At 37.7% G+C, this 13609-nt stretch overlaps 1 long non-coding RNA gene across 1 annotated transcript in view; it reads right to left on the reverse strand.

Annotated features, from left to right (window-relative positions):
• Positions 1 to 4049: 4049 nt before the first annotated feature.
• The window catches only part of LOC139039633 (uncharacterized), a 120917-nt gene continuing 111357 nt past the window's right edge, over positions 4050 to 13609 (reverse strand). The window contains exons 2-3 of the long non-coding RNA XR_011492972.1: positions 11238 to 11481; positions 4050 to 4137 (exon numbers count right to left, since the gene is read on the reverse strand). This is a non-coding gene — a long non-coding RNA (uncharacterized lncRNA). The remainder of the gene's footprint in view (positions 4138 to 11237; positions 11482 to 13609) is intronic.

Consider the following 13609-nt stretch of genomic DNA (forward strand, 5'->3'; position numbering starts at 1 on the left):
TGAGAGTCTCTAGGTCCATCCCTGTCTCTGCGACGGTCACAGTTTTGTTCCACTTTACAGCTGAGTAATATTCCAGTATATATAAACAAACGCCCCTCCCCACGTGTTTATCCATTCCTCAGTTGAGGGACATTAGGTTGCTTCCACGTCTTGGCTCCTATAAACAGTGGAGCAGTGAGCACTGAGGCGCATGTATCTTTTGAAATTATGATTTTCTCCAGGTGCATGTCCAGGAGTGGGATTGCTGGGTCATATGGTAGTTCTACTTTTAGTTTTTAAGGAACTTGCACACTGTTCTCCATAGTGGCTGTATCAATTTACATTGCCACCAATAGTATAAGAGGACTTCCTTTTCTCCACACCCTCTCCAGCATTTGTTTTAAAGACTTGTTTCTTTGTGTTTGGCTGGGCCAGGTCTTCACTGCCGTGTGGGCTTTCTCTGGTTCTCTCGAGTGGGGGCTTTTGTCGAGTTGCTATGCACGGGCTCCTCATCGTAGTGGCTTCTCTTGCTGGGTGGCATGCAGCTTTCAGTAGCTGCAGCTCACGGGCTTGGTAATTGTGGTTCCCAAGCTCTGGAGCAGAAGTTCGACAGTTGTGGCGCCCAGCCTTCGTTGCTCTGCGGCCTGCGGGATCTTCCTGGACTGAGGACAGAACCTGTGTCTCCTGCACTGGCAGGCAGATTCTTTACCAGTGAGCCACCAGGGAAGCCACATGTTTAGACTTTTTGATGATGGCCATTCTGACACGTGTGAGGTGGTACCTCACTGTAGTTTTGCATTTCTCTATTAGTGATGTTGAGCATCTTTTCATGTGCCTCCTGACTATCTGTACATCTTCTTTGGGGAAATGTCTATTAAGATCTTCCACCCATTTTTTGGTTGTTTTTGTTTTTGTTTTTCCAGTATTGAGCTGCATGAGCTATTAATTAGCTTCATATTATTGGGGAAAAAATGTCTCCAAGTATCCAAATGGAAATTGATGAGTAATCTATTAAAATTTAGAACTCTATGTCCCATTTCCTTCACATATGCTTTTCAATTAATTCTTTATTTTCAAAATCACCATTATGTTCTATGTTAAAAATGAACAAAAAATTAAAAAAAAAACCCATAAATATGAAGTTTGAATCATAGAAAGTAATTTTTATTAAAAAACTGAAGAGTGTACTAAATGTCTCTGGAACTCTTACAAACACTTTTTGCAGGCATTCACCTTGTTATCAGAAACATGCAGTGTTTGTTGTCATTGCTCAGTCACGAAGTCACATCTGATTCTGTGACTCCATAGACTGCAGCACGCCAGGCTCCCTGGGGCTTGCTCAGACTCATGTCCATTGAGTCTGTTATGCTATCTAACCATCTCAGCCTCTGCCACCCACTTCTCCTTTTGCCTTCAAAAGGAGAACATATGAAAAATGCATATTTACACAATGGAAACAAACTTTTTATTGGTATTTCTCAAAAATATCTAGTATTTTCAAAATGTCAAGTATATAAGTAAAAACAGTATTTCAGTTAGTCAACTGCCAAGTATTTTTGTAATTTTTTAAAATTTGTTATTGTTTTGTTCAATACCAAAAATTAGTGTGTTTTCCCCCATCATTGTTAATAATAGAAAATGCTCTTATTTGTATTATATTTATAGATTTGTTTTCTCATGTATGGCATGGCAACAGGACTTCTAAGAAGGATGGATATTAATAATCTTAGCTCAGACTTATTCTTACTATCTTGTGATTTTTATGGAGCACTAATATGGGTCTAGAGTCCAGAAATTATTTGTGTGTAGACTTCCCAAAATCTTGGTAATCAGTAGTTTTTCTTCCTAAACCAATGGAATTATTTTCACTTAAGCTGGCAGAGGAAAAACAGTTTCCTCTTCAGAAAATCATGGAATAGGATCATAGATAGCCATAATACAATTTTATAATAATTATAAAATGATTGTGTAGACTACTATAACAGTTGGAGTCCAGTCAGGAAAATAAGAAATCATATTTATCATTTGAACACAGAAGTCAGTATATGAAATTTCTAACACATATGCTAGAGAACTGAAACTATAAAAATACCAAGGTACCACAAACAGACTTGTCTTCTGGAAGTAGCCGCCATCTCCAGGGCTGAGTAACAGGGCTGAGAAGAGGTGGATGGAGGGTCCTGAGAGCCACGTCCCTTGTACGTCGGAGGGGTCTGAGGAGTGGGGACAAATGCAGGCTGGAATCAACTGCCACTGCTGGGGTTAAGGGTTACTGCTAAGCCATCTATCAGGACCAGCCAGCAGAGAGGACAGAATAAGCCCTTTTCCCCCTCCACCCTTCCATGTTCTTTCTTACGCCCCTACTGATGGAATCTGTTGATGAGCGGCTGACAGTGTGGTTTGCAACGTCTCCACCCTTGCATTAAAGTATAGAAGGATGGTTTTGAAGTTAAGAGAAAGAATAGCTCAATAACTGACACATTTATTACTGTTATCACTGTGAAATTCTTAAAATCTAAGGATTTAGATTTCATGATTTAAAATATACTTTTAAAAAGTCAATTTTGTACATTATTTGTATACATTTTTATAAAATTTTGTATCTAATGATTTTTACTTATAGTAAAATATTACATAAAAAAGAAACATTGCATTTTTCCTTGATACTTTTTAACCTGTTCTCAAGTTCCCTCTGGATTTCTCAACTTGAGGGGAAGTGACAGCGGTGTTCCACATCCATGTTCACTTCTGTGCTCTTTCCCATCAAGAAGGGCAGGTTGACTGGCTGGGCTGTGCCAAATGTCAAGTTTGTCAAGGAATGAGTGAGCAGTACATGCAAACTGTAAGCTGTTCCTCTTCTATCCATGAAAGAATTAATTTATCTACATGTATTGTTATTGAATGGCTAGTACAAATTTAAAGAGTTATTTTTCTATTAATTCCATGTGCACCATTTATATTCCATTAAGGCATAATATTCATGTTTAGATACTAATGAAAATGTTTATATGTGGCAAAATACGTGATTAGTTGACATTCTTATTTTCCTATTCAATCAATATTGGAAATGTCTGTGAAATAGAATTATTTTTTCAAAGAAATTGAGAAAATTGTAATTAAGGTATTATGATTTAATAAGTTCATACTGAGAGTGGCACTCATGACAAATTTGAGACTGTCTCTTAAGTATACTTTTTTTTTCATATAGCTAAAAAATATCCTAAGTAAAAAAAGTTTGAATAGGGTCTCAAGAACAATTGCTTCCCATGTAAAATATCAGCTCAATTATCAATTTCTATTTTGAATACTGGTGAATTTACCTGTTTTTAAGTGGGATCCTTAGTTAAAATTCCTAAATATTCTTAAAGCAGTCCATATTTCTAAATGAGTGAGGTAAGAGGTTCTCTGGAGTTATATAGCATTTTGAGTACATTCAAGGAATCAGGAACATGAAACCTGAAGAAATTTTATGACTGTTTATTTTTTTGAAAGATATGAATTTATTAAGACAAGCAAGACATCACATTAACTCAGATGTCGAGGAGAATTTAGTACTGCAGGAAATCACCATATCTGTAGCATCACCAAAAGTAATTGCAAGACAAATAAGACAAGCAGTGTTTCATATAAAGCAGTCCACAGACTATTCATAGTACTGCTCTACATTTTTATTCCTATTTTCCCATTATTCATTTCTGCCTCATTTAACTAAATTTCACAAAGAGATTTTTAAGGTATATTCTAAAATACCTTCACATGATATCTGTTATTTGTGAAGCTATGACTGTTTATTTTTAATTAAAAATATTGTTATTGTAAAAGATAACATTTTATAGAAAAGTGTGCAGAACACATACAGTCCAATGAATAACCATAAAGCAATTACATAATCTCCACCAAGGTCGAGAAATTGACATCACCATCTAGGGCCGGCAAGCTCCATGGACCTCAGTGATACCTGCTTCCTGTTGATTCATGTCCTTGTATGCATTGGGGTAGATGTGCTTCCAACAAAAAGAATGAGGCAAAGGTGATGGAGAGTCACTTCTGAGATTAGATTATATAAAGGACGTGGCTTCCCTCTTGGCGTTCTCTCTCTTGTTCTCCACTTAAAGCACTCACAGTGATGCAAGTCACCTCCAAAGTCACCAGATGGCCCTGGGGAGAGACCCACATGAGAGAGCTTGGAAGCAGAATTCAGGGGCCTGTCAGAACCAAAGCCCTGAGTCTGGAAGAAGATACTTGAGCTCCAGTTGAGGCTTGAGAAGACTGTCCTGGCTGACACTTTGATCTCATCCGTAAGAATGATACTGAAACAGAGGGACCCAGGTAAACTGTGCCTTATTCCTGACTCATAGAACCTAATAATTTTAAAACTGCTACGTTTTCAAGCAGTAGATACACCATCACTCAAAAGCCCTTTCTGTCCCCTCCTACTCATTTCCCTTCTTTACTACCTCGCCCCCCAAAGTAACCCACATTCCTACTGTTAATTTTTTTTTATTGGAGTATAGTTGATTGGACAGTGTTGTGTTAGTTTATGCTGTAAGCAATGTGAGTCAGTTATAAAAATATTCACTACTTTTTAGATTCTTGTTCCCACATAGGTCACTACAGAGTACTGAATAGAGTTCCCTGGGCTATACCGTAAGTTCTTATCTATTTTACATATTATACTGTACATATGTCAATCCTAATTTCACAATTTATCCCTCCCCTGCATCTCTTCCTTAGTAACCATAGGTTTTCTATATCTGGGACTCAATTTCTGCTTTGGAAATGGTTCATTTGTACTATTTTTTTTTTTAGATTCCACATAGAGTGGTGTTGAACATCTTTTCATGTGTTTGTTGACTATCTGTAGGTCTTTGAATAAATGTATATTTAAAATCTTCTGCCCATTTTTTGATTGGGCTCTTCTTTTTACTTTGACCTGTTTGAATGGTTTGTATATTTTTGGAGAGCAATTCCTTGCTGGTTGCTTCATTTTCAAATATATTCTTCTATCCTGTGGGGTTTCTTTTCATTTTGTTGATCTGTAGTCCTACTTTTAATGCAATCTTTTTAATTTTGGGGGGTTTTAAATGCTTATATTTCCAACAATACAGATGATATTCTTCTGTGTCTGGCATCCTATGCTTCACATTATATTCATGAGATTAATTTTCATTAATCTGTGGTTTCAGTTGAGATTCTTACAGTTATTATTGTTAAAATTCTTATGTATATTGTTTAATTCTCAGATTTATTTCTCACTAGTATAAACCTTCAGCTAGAATTTCTGTATAAAAAGTCATCATGTTTCTCATGCTTGTGAATCATTGTAACCTGTTTTCTGGTGGTTGTGCTGATTTACAAACCCAACAGCAGTGTATTAGAGTTCCCACATCCCACATCCTCACCCAACTTTGCTATTTTAGTTTTCATATTTTAGCTCTTCTTCCATGAGAAGAATGGTATCTCACAGTGGGTGTAACTTACATCTCCCTGATGACTAATGTGGTTGAGTCTTATTTGAATTCAGTGCAAAGTCCTGCCACTTACTCTATGGATTTGTCCTTTCCTTATCAATTTGTATGGATACAAACCCTTTCTTAGCTATATGTATTTAAAATCATACAAGCCATTTGTGGGGGGCAGGGAAGCTTGTGTTTCTATTCTTCAAATTGTGCTTTCTAATTAGCAGTTTTATTTTGATTTTTCAGTCTATTCTTACTCTGCCTTATTACTGCCATAACGTGCTTTACATAAAATTTACCATTTATATCAGTATAGTTCAGTAGCATTAAGTATATTCACATTGTGTAACCATCACCACAAAAAAGCCTTCCTCAGTGATCAGTGCAAATAGAGGAAAACTATAGAATGGGAAAGACTAGAGATTTCTTCAAGAAAATTAGAAATACCAAGGAAACATTTCATGCAAAGTTGGGCACAATAAAGGACAAAAATGGACCCAATAAAGGACCTAACAGAAGCAGAAGATATTAAGAAGAGGTGGCAACAATACACAGAAGAACAATACAAAAAAGATCTTCATGACTAAGATAACTACAATGGTGTAATCACTCACCTAGAGCCAGACATCTTGAATGCAAAGTCAAGTGGGACTTAGGAACCATCACTATAAACAAAGCTAGTGGAGGTGATGGAATTCCAGTTGAGCTATTTCAAATCCTAAAAGATGATGCTATGGAAGTGCTGCACTCAATATGCCAACAAATCTGGAAAACTCAGCAGTGACCACAGGACTGGAAAAGGTCAGCTTTCATTCCAATCCCAAAGAAAGGCAATGCCAAAGAATGCTCAAACTACTGCACAGTTGCACTCATCTCACACACTAGAAAAGTAATGCTCAAAATTCTCCAAGCCAGGATTCAACAGTGCATGAACCATGAGCTTACAGATGTTCAAGCTAGATTTACAAAAGGCAGAAGAACCAGAGATCAAATTACTAATATCCATTGGATCATCAAAAAAGCAAGAAAATACCAGAAAAACATCTACTTTATTGATTAGGCCAAAGCCTTTGACTGTGTGGATCAGAACAAACTATGGAAAATTCTTCAAGAGATGGGAATACCAGACCACCTGACCTGCCTCCTGAGAAACCTGTATGCAGGTCAAGAAACAACAGTTAGAATTGGACATGGAACAACAGACTGGTTCCAAATCGGGAAAGGAGTACATCAAGGCTGTCCCCCTGCTTATTCGACTTATAGGCAGAGTACATCATGTGAAATGCCAGTCTGGATGAAGTACAAGTTGGAAATCAAGATTGGCAGGAAAAATAGAAATAACCTCAGTTATGCAGATGACACCACTCTTATGGCAGAAAGTGAAGAAGAACTAAAGAGCCTCTTGATGAAAGTGAAAGAGGAGAGTGAAAAAGCTGGCTTAAATCTCAATATTCAGAAAACTAAGATCATGACATCCAGTCCTATCACTTCATGGCAAATAGATGGGGAAACAGTGGCAGACTTTATTTTTGGGGCTCCAAAATCACTGCAGATGGTGACTGCAGCCATGAAATTAAAAGACACTTGTTCCTCAGAAGAAAAGTTATGACCAACCTAGACAGCATGTTAAAATGCAGAGACATTACTTTGCCAACAAAGGTCTGTCTAGTCAAAGCTATGGTTTCTCCAGTAGTTATGTATGGATGTGAGATTTGGCCTATAAAGAAAGCTGAGTGCCAAAGAATTGATGCTTTTGAACTGTGGTGCTGAAGAAACCTCTTGAGAGTCCCTTGGACTGCAAGGAGATCCAACCAGTCCATCCTAAAGGAAATCAGTCCTGAGTATTCATTGGAAGGACTGATGCTGAAACTGAAACTCCAATATTTTGGCCACTTGATGTGAAGAACTGACTCATTTGAAAAGACCCTGATGCTGGGAAAGATTGAAGGCAGGAGGAGAAGGGGATGACAGAGGATAAGATGGCTGGATGGCATCACAGACTCGATGACATGAGTTTGGGCATGCTATGGGAGTTGGTGATGGACAGGGAGGCCTGGTGTGCTGCAGACCATGGGGTCACAAAGAGTCAGACATGACTGAGCAACTGAACTGAACTGAACCATCACTACTATCCATCTCCATAACTTCTCATCTTCCCAAACTGAAACTCTGCACCTATTAAACAACACCCCACACCTCCCTTCCCCCAGTTCTGGCTTTTGTCTAGTTTTGTTCTCTATGATTGCTCTAGTTTTTGCCTCTATGAATGTGACTTCTTTATGTATCTCATATGAGTAGAATAGCAATATTTATCCTTTTGTGTCTGCTTATTTTACTTAGCATAATGTTAAGGTTCATAACGTCAAGTTTCATCCATTTATGTCAAAATAACTGTCTTCCTTTTTAAGGTTGAATAATATTCCACACACATATATACCACATTTTGTTTATCCATTCATTCAGTAGTTATTTGGATTGTTATTGCCGTTCAGCTCTTGGGAGTGATGATGCTATGAATGTAGGTGGGTGTACAAATGTCTGTTTGAGTTCCTATTTTCACATCTTTTGGGTATATTCCCAGAAGTAGAATTATCATATCACACAGCAATTCCATGTTTATTTTTCAATCAGAAGATAATTACTTTATAATGTTCTTAGTTTCTTCTGTACAATAAAGTGAATGAGTTAGTACTAGTCACTCAGTCGTGTCCAACTCTTTGTGACCCCATGGACTGGGGCCCACCAGGCTCCTCTGTCCGTGGAATTCTCCAAGCAAGAGTACTGAAGTGGGTTGCCACTTCCTTCTCCAGGGGATCTTCCTGGCCCAAGGATCAAACCCACATCTCTTTGGTCTCCTGCATTGCAGGCACGTTCTTAACCTGCTGAACCATCATGGAAGCCATATGGGAATGAATTATATGTATACAGATATTCTCTCCCTCTTGATCCTCCAGCTCCTGGCTCTACGTCATCAGAGAGTACCAAGCTGAGCTTCCTGTGCTATACATTAAGTTCCCACTAGCTATCAATTTTATACATGGTTATATATATATGTCAATCCTACTTTCCCAGTTTGTCCCACCTCCCCTCCCCTGGCCCCATGTCCCCATTTTGGTTCTCTATGTCAGCATCACTATTCCTGCCCTGCAAATAGGTTCATCTGTACCATTTTTCTAGACTCCATATACCATGTATTAATATACAATACTTGTTTTTCTCTGACTTCACTATGTATCACAGACTCCAGGTCTATACTTTATGGTTATCACTTTAATATAAAAATTATTTTCCTTTTCCAAGGTCAAGATGATTTCCCTCTATTATCTTTTAAAACTTTATTGCCATAGTTTTTGTATTTTTCACTTTAACCCACCAGGAACTGGCTTCTATGTAAGTGTGAGGCAAGTGCCAGATTTTGTTTTTTCTCCTATGGGCATATAGTTGACACAAGGTAATTTATTGAAAAGATAATCGTTGCCCCTTGGCATCATATATATCATAAATCAAGTGACCATAAACCGGTCGGTAGGTTTCTGGACTCTTGATTTCATTTCATTAGCCTACATATTGGTACCTATACCAATACATACTGTCTTAACTACATTTTTATAATAGTTATTGAGTTTTGGTATAGGTTAGTGTACATTCTCCAATTTTATACTTCTTCGTCAAAATTTGGTTTTCTTTTTTGCATTTCCATATTTATTTTTAATCTGTTTATCAATTTCTCCTAAAAAAATATCCTTGAGGAATCTGGTTGGAATTGCATTAAATCCTTAGGTAAGCACAGGAACGAAGAAGGAAATGGCAGCCCACTCCAGTATTCTTGCCTGGAGAATCCCATGGACCGAGGAACCTAGTGGGTTACATTCCATGGGGTTGCAAACGTGTCGGACACAATTGAAGCAACTAAACAAGCTCAGGAAAAATGGACAAAGTTAAAATAATTAGTCTTCCAATACAGTCCCTGGATTTTTAGGCACTTTGTCTTTGGTCTTAGTTCTTTGGCCTCCAGTTCTGTGCAGTTTTAGAGTTTAAGACATACACTGCAGGAGTGAGCACCATACCTGAGGTCTCTGAAACCTCCGATTCTTCTGTGTGACCCCTCCAATCTCTGCCGGTCACTCTGTCCTCCTAGTAGCAACCCCACGTGCAGGTTTACTTAGGAATCTCCATTTTGCCTCAAATCTACACCAACAAATGCCTGAAAGGATGCTCGAGCCCTTAGCTCTTCTCCATAATGAACCTCTTTGGAATCTTACTCTTTTTACTCTTTGTGGCTGCTGAAATTCTCTGATGCCTTCAAGAAAATTATTTTGTAACTCTTATAGGTTTTCTGTTTTATAATTGTTTTGAACTGCCTCAAAATGCTCCATCTTACCCCAAAGTGAATCCCTTTGAGGATTTATGTTTGATTTAGACCATCAGCTGGAGTACTAGCAAGTGGTGATCATCTTAATCCAATTACTGAGCCTGAGGCAGTTTATATTGAGAGTGTCAACCCTTGTTAGGGACAGGATATTTCTTATTCCTGGTTTCTCTCTTCTGGAGTGTATCCCTTGGAGGTTCTAATTCAAGTGATAGGGGTTTTCTAGGGTTTCTAACTTGGCTGTCTTATATTTGAATTTCTGTTCCTTAGAACTGTTAATTTATCAAAAGTTCTGCTCAGCTTGTCTCTAATAGAATCTACTGTATGTGTGTCTGTGCTCAGACACTCACTAATGTCTGACTCTGCAATCCCACAGACTGTAGCCCACCACGCCCTTGGAATTCCCCAGGCAAGAACACTGGAGTGGGTTGTCATTTCCTACTCCAGTGTAGGAATCTACAGGTAGAGTAGAAGCTACAGGTGCCTCTAAACCGAGGAAAAAAGTAGCCCCAAATCATGATTTTATCTCTTGGAGTTTCTATCTCCTTCTGGTTGTGGTCCCGTAATTCTTGCCTTGTTAGAACTCCTGTGTTTCAAAGGGATTGTTCTTTATATGTTTTTCCTCAGCATTTCCAGTTCTCCCAATAAGGAAAATTAACATTACCTTGTGAAATTTCTGTAACAAAATGCAAAATCATAGAAACATTCATTAATGAGGTATTTTCACAACAAAGAATGTATCGGTCTTTGGACTTGGCAGAGTAAAGCAGTTTGACGTGGTTTGGCAGCATTTCATTTTGTTTCTGGCGGTGGTGTTTTTCTTGTTATGCTTTCAGCTATCATGCCAAAGATCTGCTCTGTAAGTTCAAGTATTTGGAATGAGTTTTACAGTTGAAAAATGGTAGCAAGAACACATTAAAATATGAGGGCTAACTCCTTTCTTAATTTTTGAGGTCCTATTTAGAGGTTTTATTGACTGCTCTTCTACCAGTTTAAAAATAAAACAAACTTGAACATTTTAGCATTGTACATACTTTGCATCTACAAAGTTGCTTATAAAAATTTATCAAATGTGCTCTCTAGGGATACAAAAGTACTCCCTTTTGCTGTCAGTAATACCTCAGTCCAGATGATATAGTTCTGTTTTATTGTTGAATATGAATGAACTTATGAATGAACATATACAGAACCATCAAAATCCATAATCTAAACATTTACAATCTCCCATTATTTCTAAGCATCACTATACTCTTGTTCAGTGTTTGCACTGAACCACCTCTGCACCAAGTTAAGCTCGTATAGCTCATATGCTCAGAAGTAATCAATTTACCATAAAAATCAGCAGCTTAAAACAAGACACATTGTTAGCCAAGTTACTTGTCAAGAATCCATGATGAGTTTGCTGGGTCCTCTGCTTAAAGGTCTCTTACCCGTTGTAATCCCTGGGTCAGCTGGGATGTAGTCATCTCAAGGTTTAACTGGGGAAATATCCACTTCCAAGTTCATGTAGTTGGTGGCAGGATTCTCTTCTTCGCAAGCTGTTGGACTGAGGGCCTCCGTTTCTCACTGGTAGTTGGCCAGAGAGAATTCTCAGTTCCTTGCTTGTGGATCTTTCCAAGGAGTTAACTTGCTTCATGAATCCATGCAAACTGAGCAGGCAATAGAGAGAGTCTTCTGTTAAGATGAAAGTAACAATCTTATGTAAGCCAGTTATAAAGAGGCAGCCTAGTACTTACACTACTTTCTGTTGGTTGGAATTTAGTTACTATGTTCAGCCCACGCTCAACAAAAGGAGTTACACAAGGATTGGAATATTGAAAAACTATGGAGGAAGAATGACCCAAAATTCATATACATCTGGGACTCACGCTCCAGTCATGTTCTGATCAATCTTCCAGAAGCAGCTCTCTGATCAAATCATGAACCTGCCTAATAAACACAGCAAAGATCCTCTTGCCCATAGCCATCCACAATCAGACTCTGATCTCATTTCCAATTTTTCTATTTTCTTTTACTGCTCATGAATTCCATGCTCTAACCAGTACTGTGAGTTGAATTCACAAAGTGCTTGCTCTGTATATTTGTTGTGTTGCTTCCCTTCATGACATAAAGGATCCTTCTCTTACTATAAAGTAAGGTTTTTGGCCTGGGAATAAAAAAGAGGGGGGGGGGGTGGCAGTGGAAGGCACATTATTTTTCTCTTCAAATATGTAGAGAGCACCGATTATGCCAATGTTTAGAAGACTAAAAGGGCAGGATTTCAGGTATAATGGGGAATTTCTGACAGCCATCAAGGTGGTCCAACAGTGAAATGAACTGTGAGAACTGGGAAGTGACAGTGATTTTTCCAATTTTTTGTGTGTTCAAATGAAGGGAAAAAAATTGTCCATTATGGGGATAAAGAGATATCAGTGTTCAACAGAAGTTAAAATGAAAGGACTTCTGAGGCATCTTCCAACTCTTTCGATTCTGTGAATCTATGAATCTATATAAAGATAAAAAGCAAAACTATTCTCTTTGACATGCAAAAATGAGAAATGATTTACATAATAAAATTTTAAAATAAATCACACTTGCTATTTAAATGGTAGGTATTGCTCAAACTCAGAAATCTTTTTTTTTTAAATATTTTCCCTCTTTCTAATTCATAGTTTTTGTAATAAACTATGGAATTACCTAACATTTCAAATTTTAAAATAAATATCTTTATGATCAATGTGCAAAAATTAAATGTTTTATTTGTGTAAAAGAAAGACAGTACGATTTAAATGCCCTTTTCCTATCAATTATGTTCCTAAGAATTTCCATAAAAAACAATTCAGTCTACATTTTCACAGAATCTTTGGTTATTGTACATTTTAGGTTTACTGATGTCACTGAACTTCAGAAAAATATTGACCTTGTTTGAGGAAATTCACAGATGCAACAGCTGCCCAAAATCTTATTGCTACCTCTCTGGGTAAGTTGGAGGAAGTGGTATTATGAATGATGCTATGAATCATCACATGGAAAAAGAGATGTCTAAAAGCACAACTTTCAGCTTCAACAGTGAGACACAGAGGAAGGGAGACAGCGATCAAGGGAACTGGTGATGTCCAGTCCTTAACGGAGCACCTGGTTAACAGTCCCTCTGGATGGCATCTAGTAGAAAAGAGATAATCTGTAGACAAAAACTGAAATGATTTTTCATTTATTTTTTTAATTAATTTATTTTAATTGGAGGCTAATTACTTTACAATATTGTAGTGGTTTTTTGCCATACATTGACATGAATCAGCCATGGGTGTACATGTGTCCCCCATCCTGAAACCCCCTCCTACCTCCTTCCCCATCCCATTCCTCAGGGTCATCCCAGTGCACTGGCCCTGAGTGCCTTGTCTCATGCATCGAACCTGGACTGGAGATCTATTTCACATATGGTAATATAAATGTTTCAATGCTATTCTCTCAAATCATCCCAACCTCGCCTTCTCCCAGAGTCCAAAAGTCTGTTCCTTACACCTGTGATTCTTTTGCTGTCTCACATATAGGGTCATTGTTACCATCTTTCTAAATTCCATATATATGTGTTAATATACTGTATTGGTGTTTTTTCTTTCTGATATACTTCACTCTGTATAATAGACTCCAGTTTCATCCACCTCATTAGAACTGATTCAAATGCATTCTTTTTGATAGCTGAGTAATATTCCATTGTGTATATGTACCATACCTTCCTTATCCATTCATCTGCTGATGGACATCTAGGTTGCTTTCATGTCCTAGCTATTGTAAACAGTGCTGCAATGAACATTGGGGTACA

The sequence above is a fragment of the Odocoileus virginianus genome, chromosome 19 (genome assembly GCF_023699985.2).
Source record: "Odocoileus virginianus isolate 20LAN1187 ecotype Illinois chromosome 19, Ovbor_1.2, whole genome shotgun sequence".
NCBI lineage: Eukaryota > Metazoa > Chordata > Mammalia > Artiodactyla > Cervidae > Odocoileus > Odocoileus virginianus.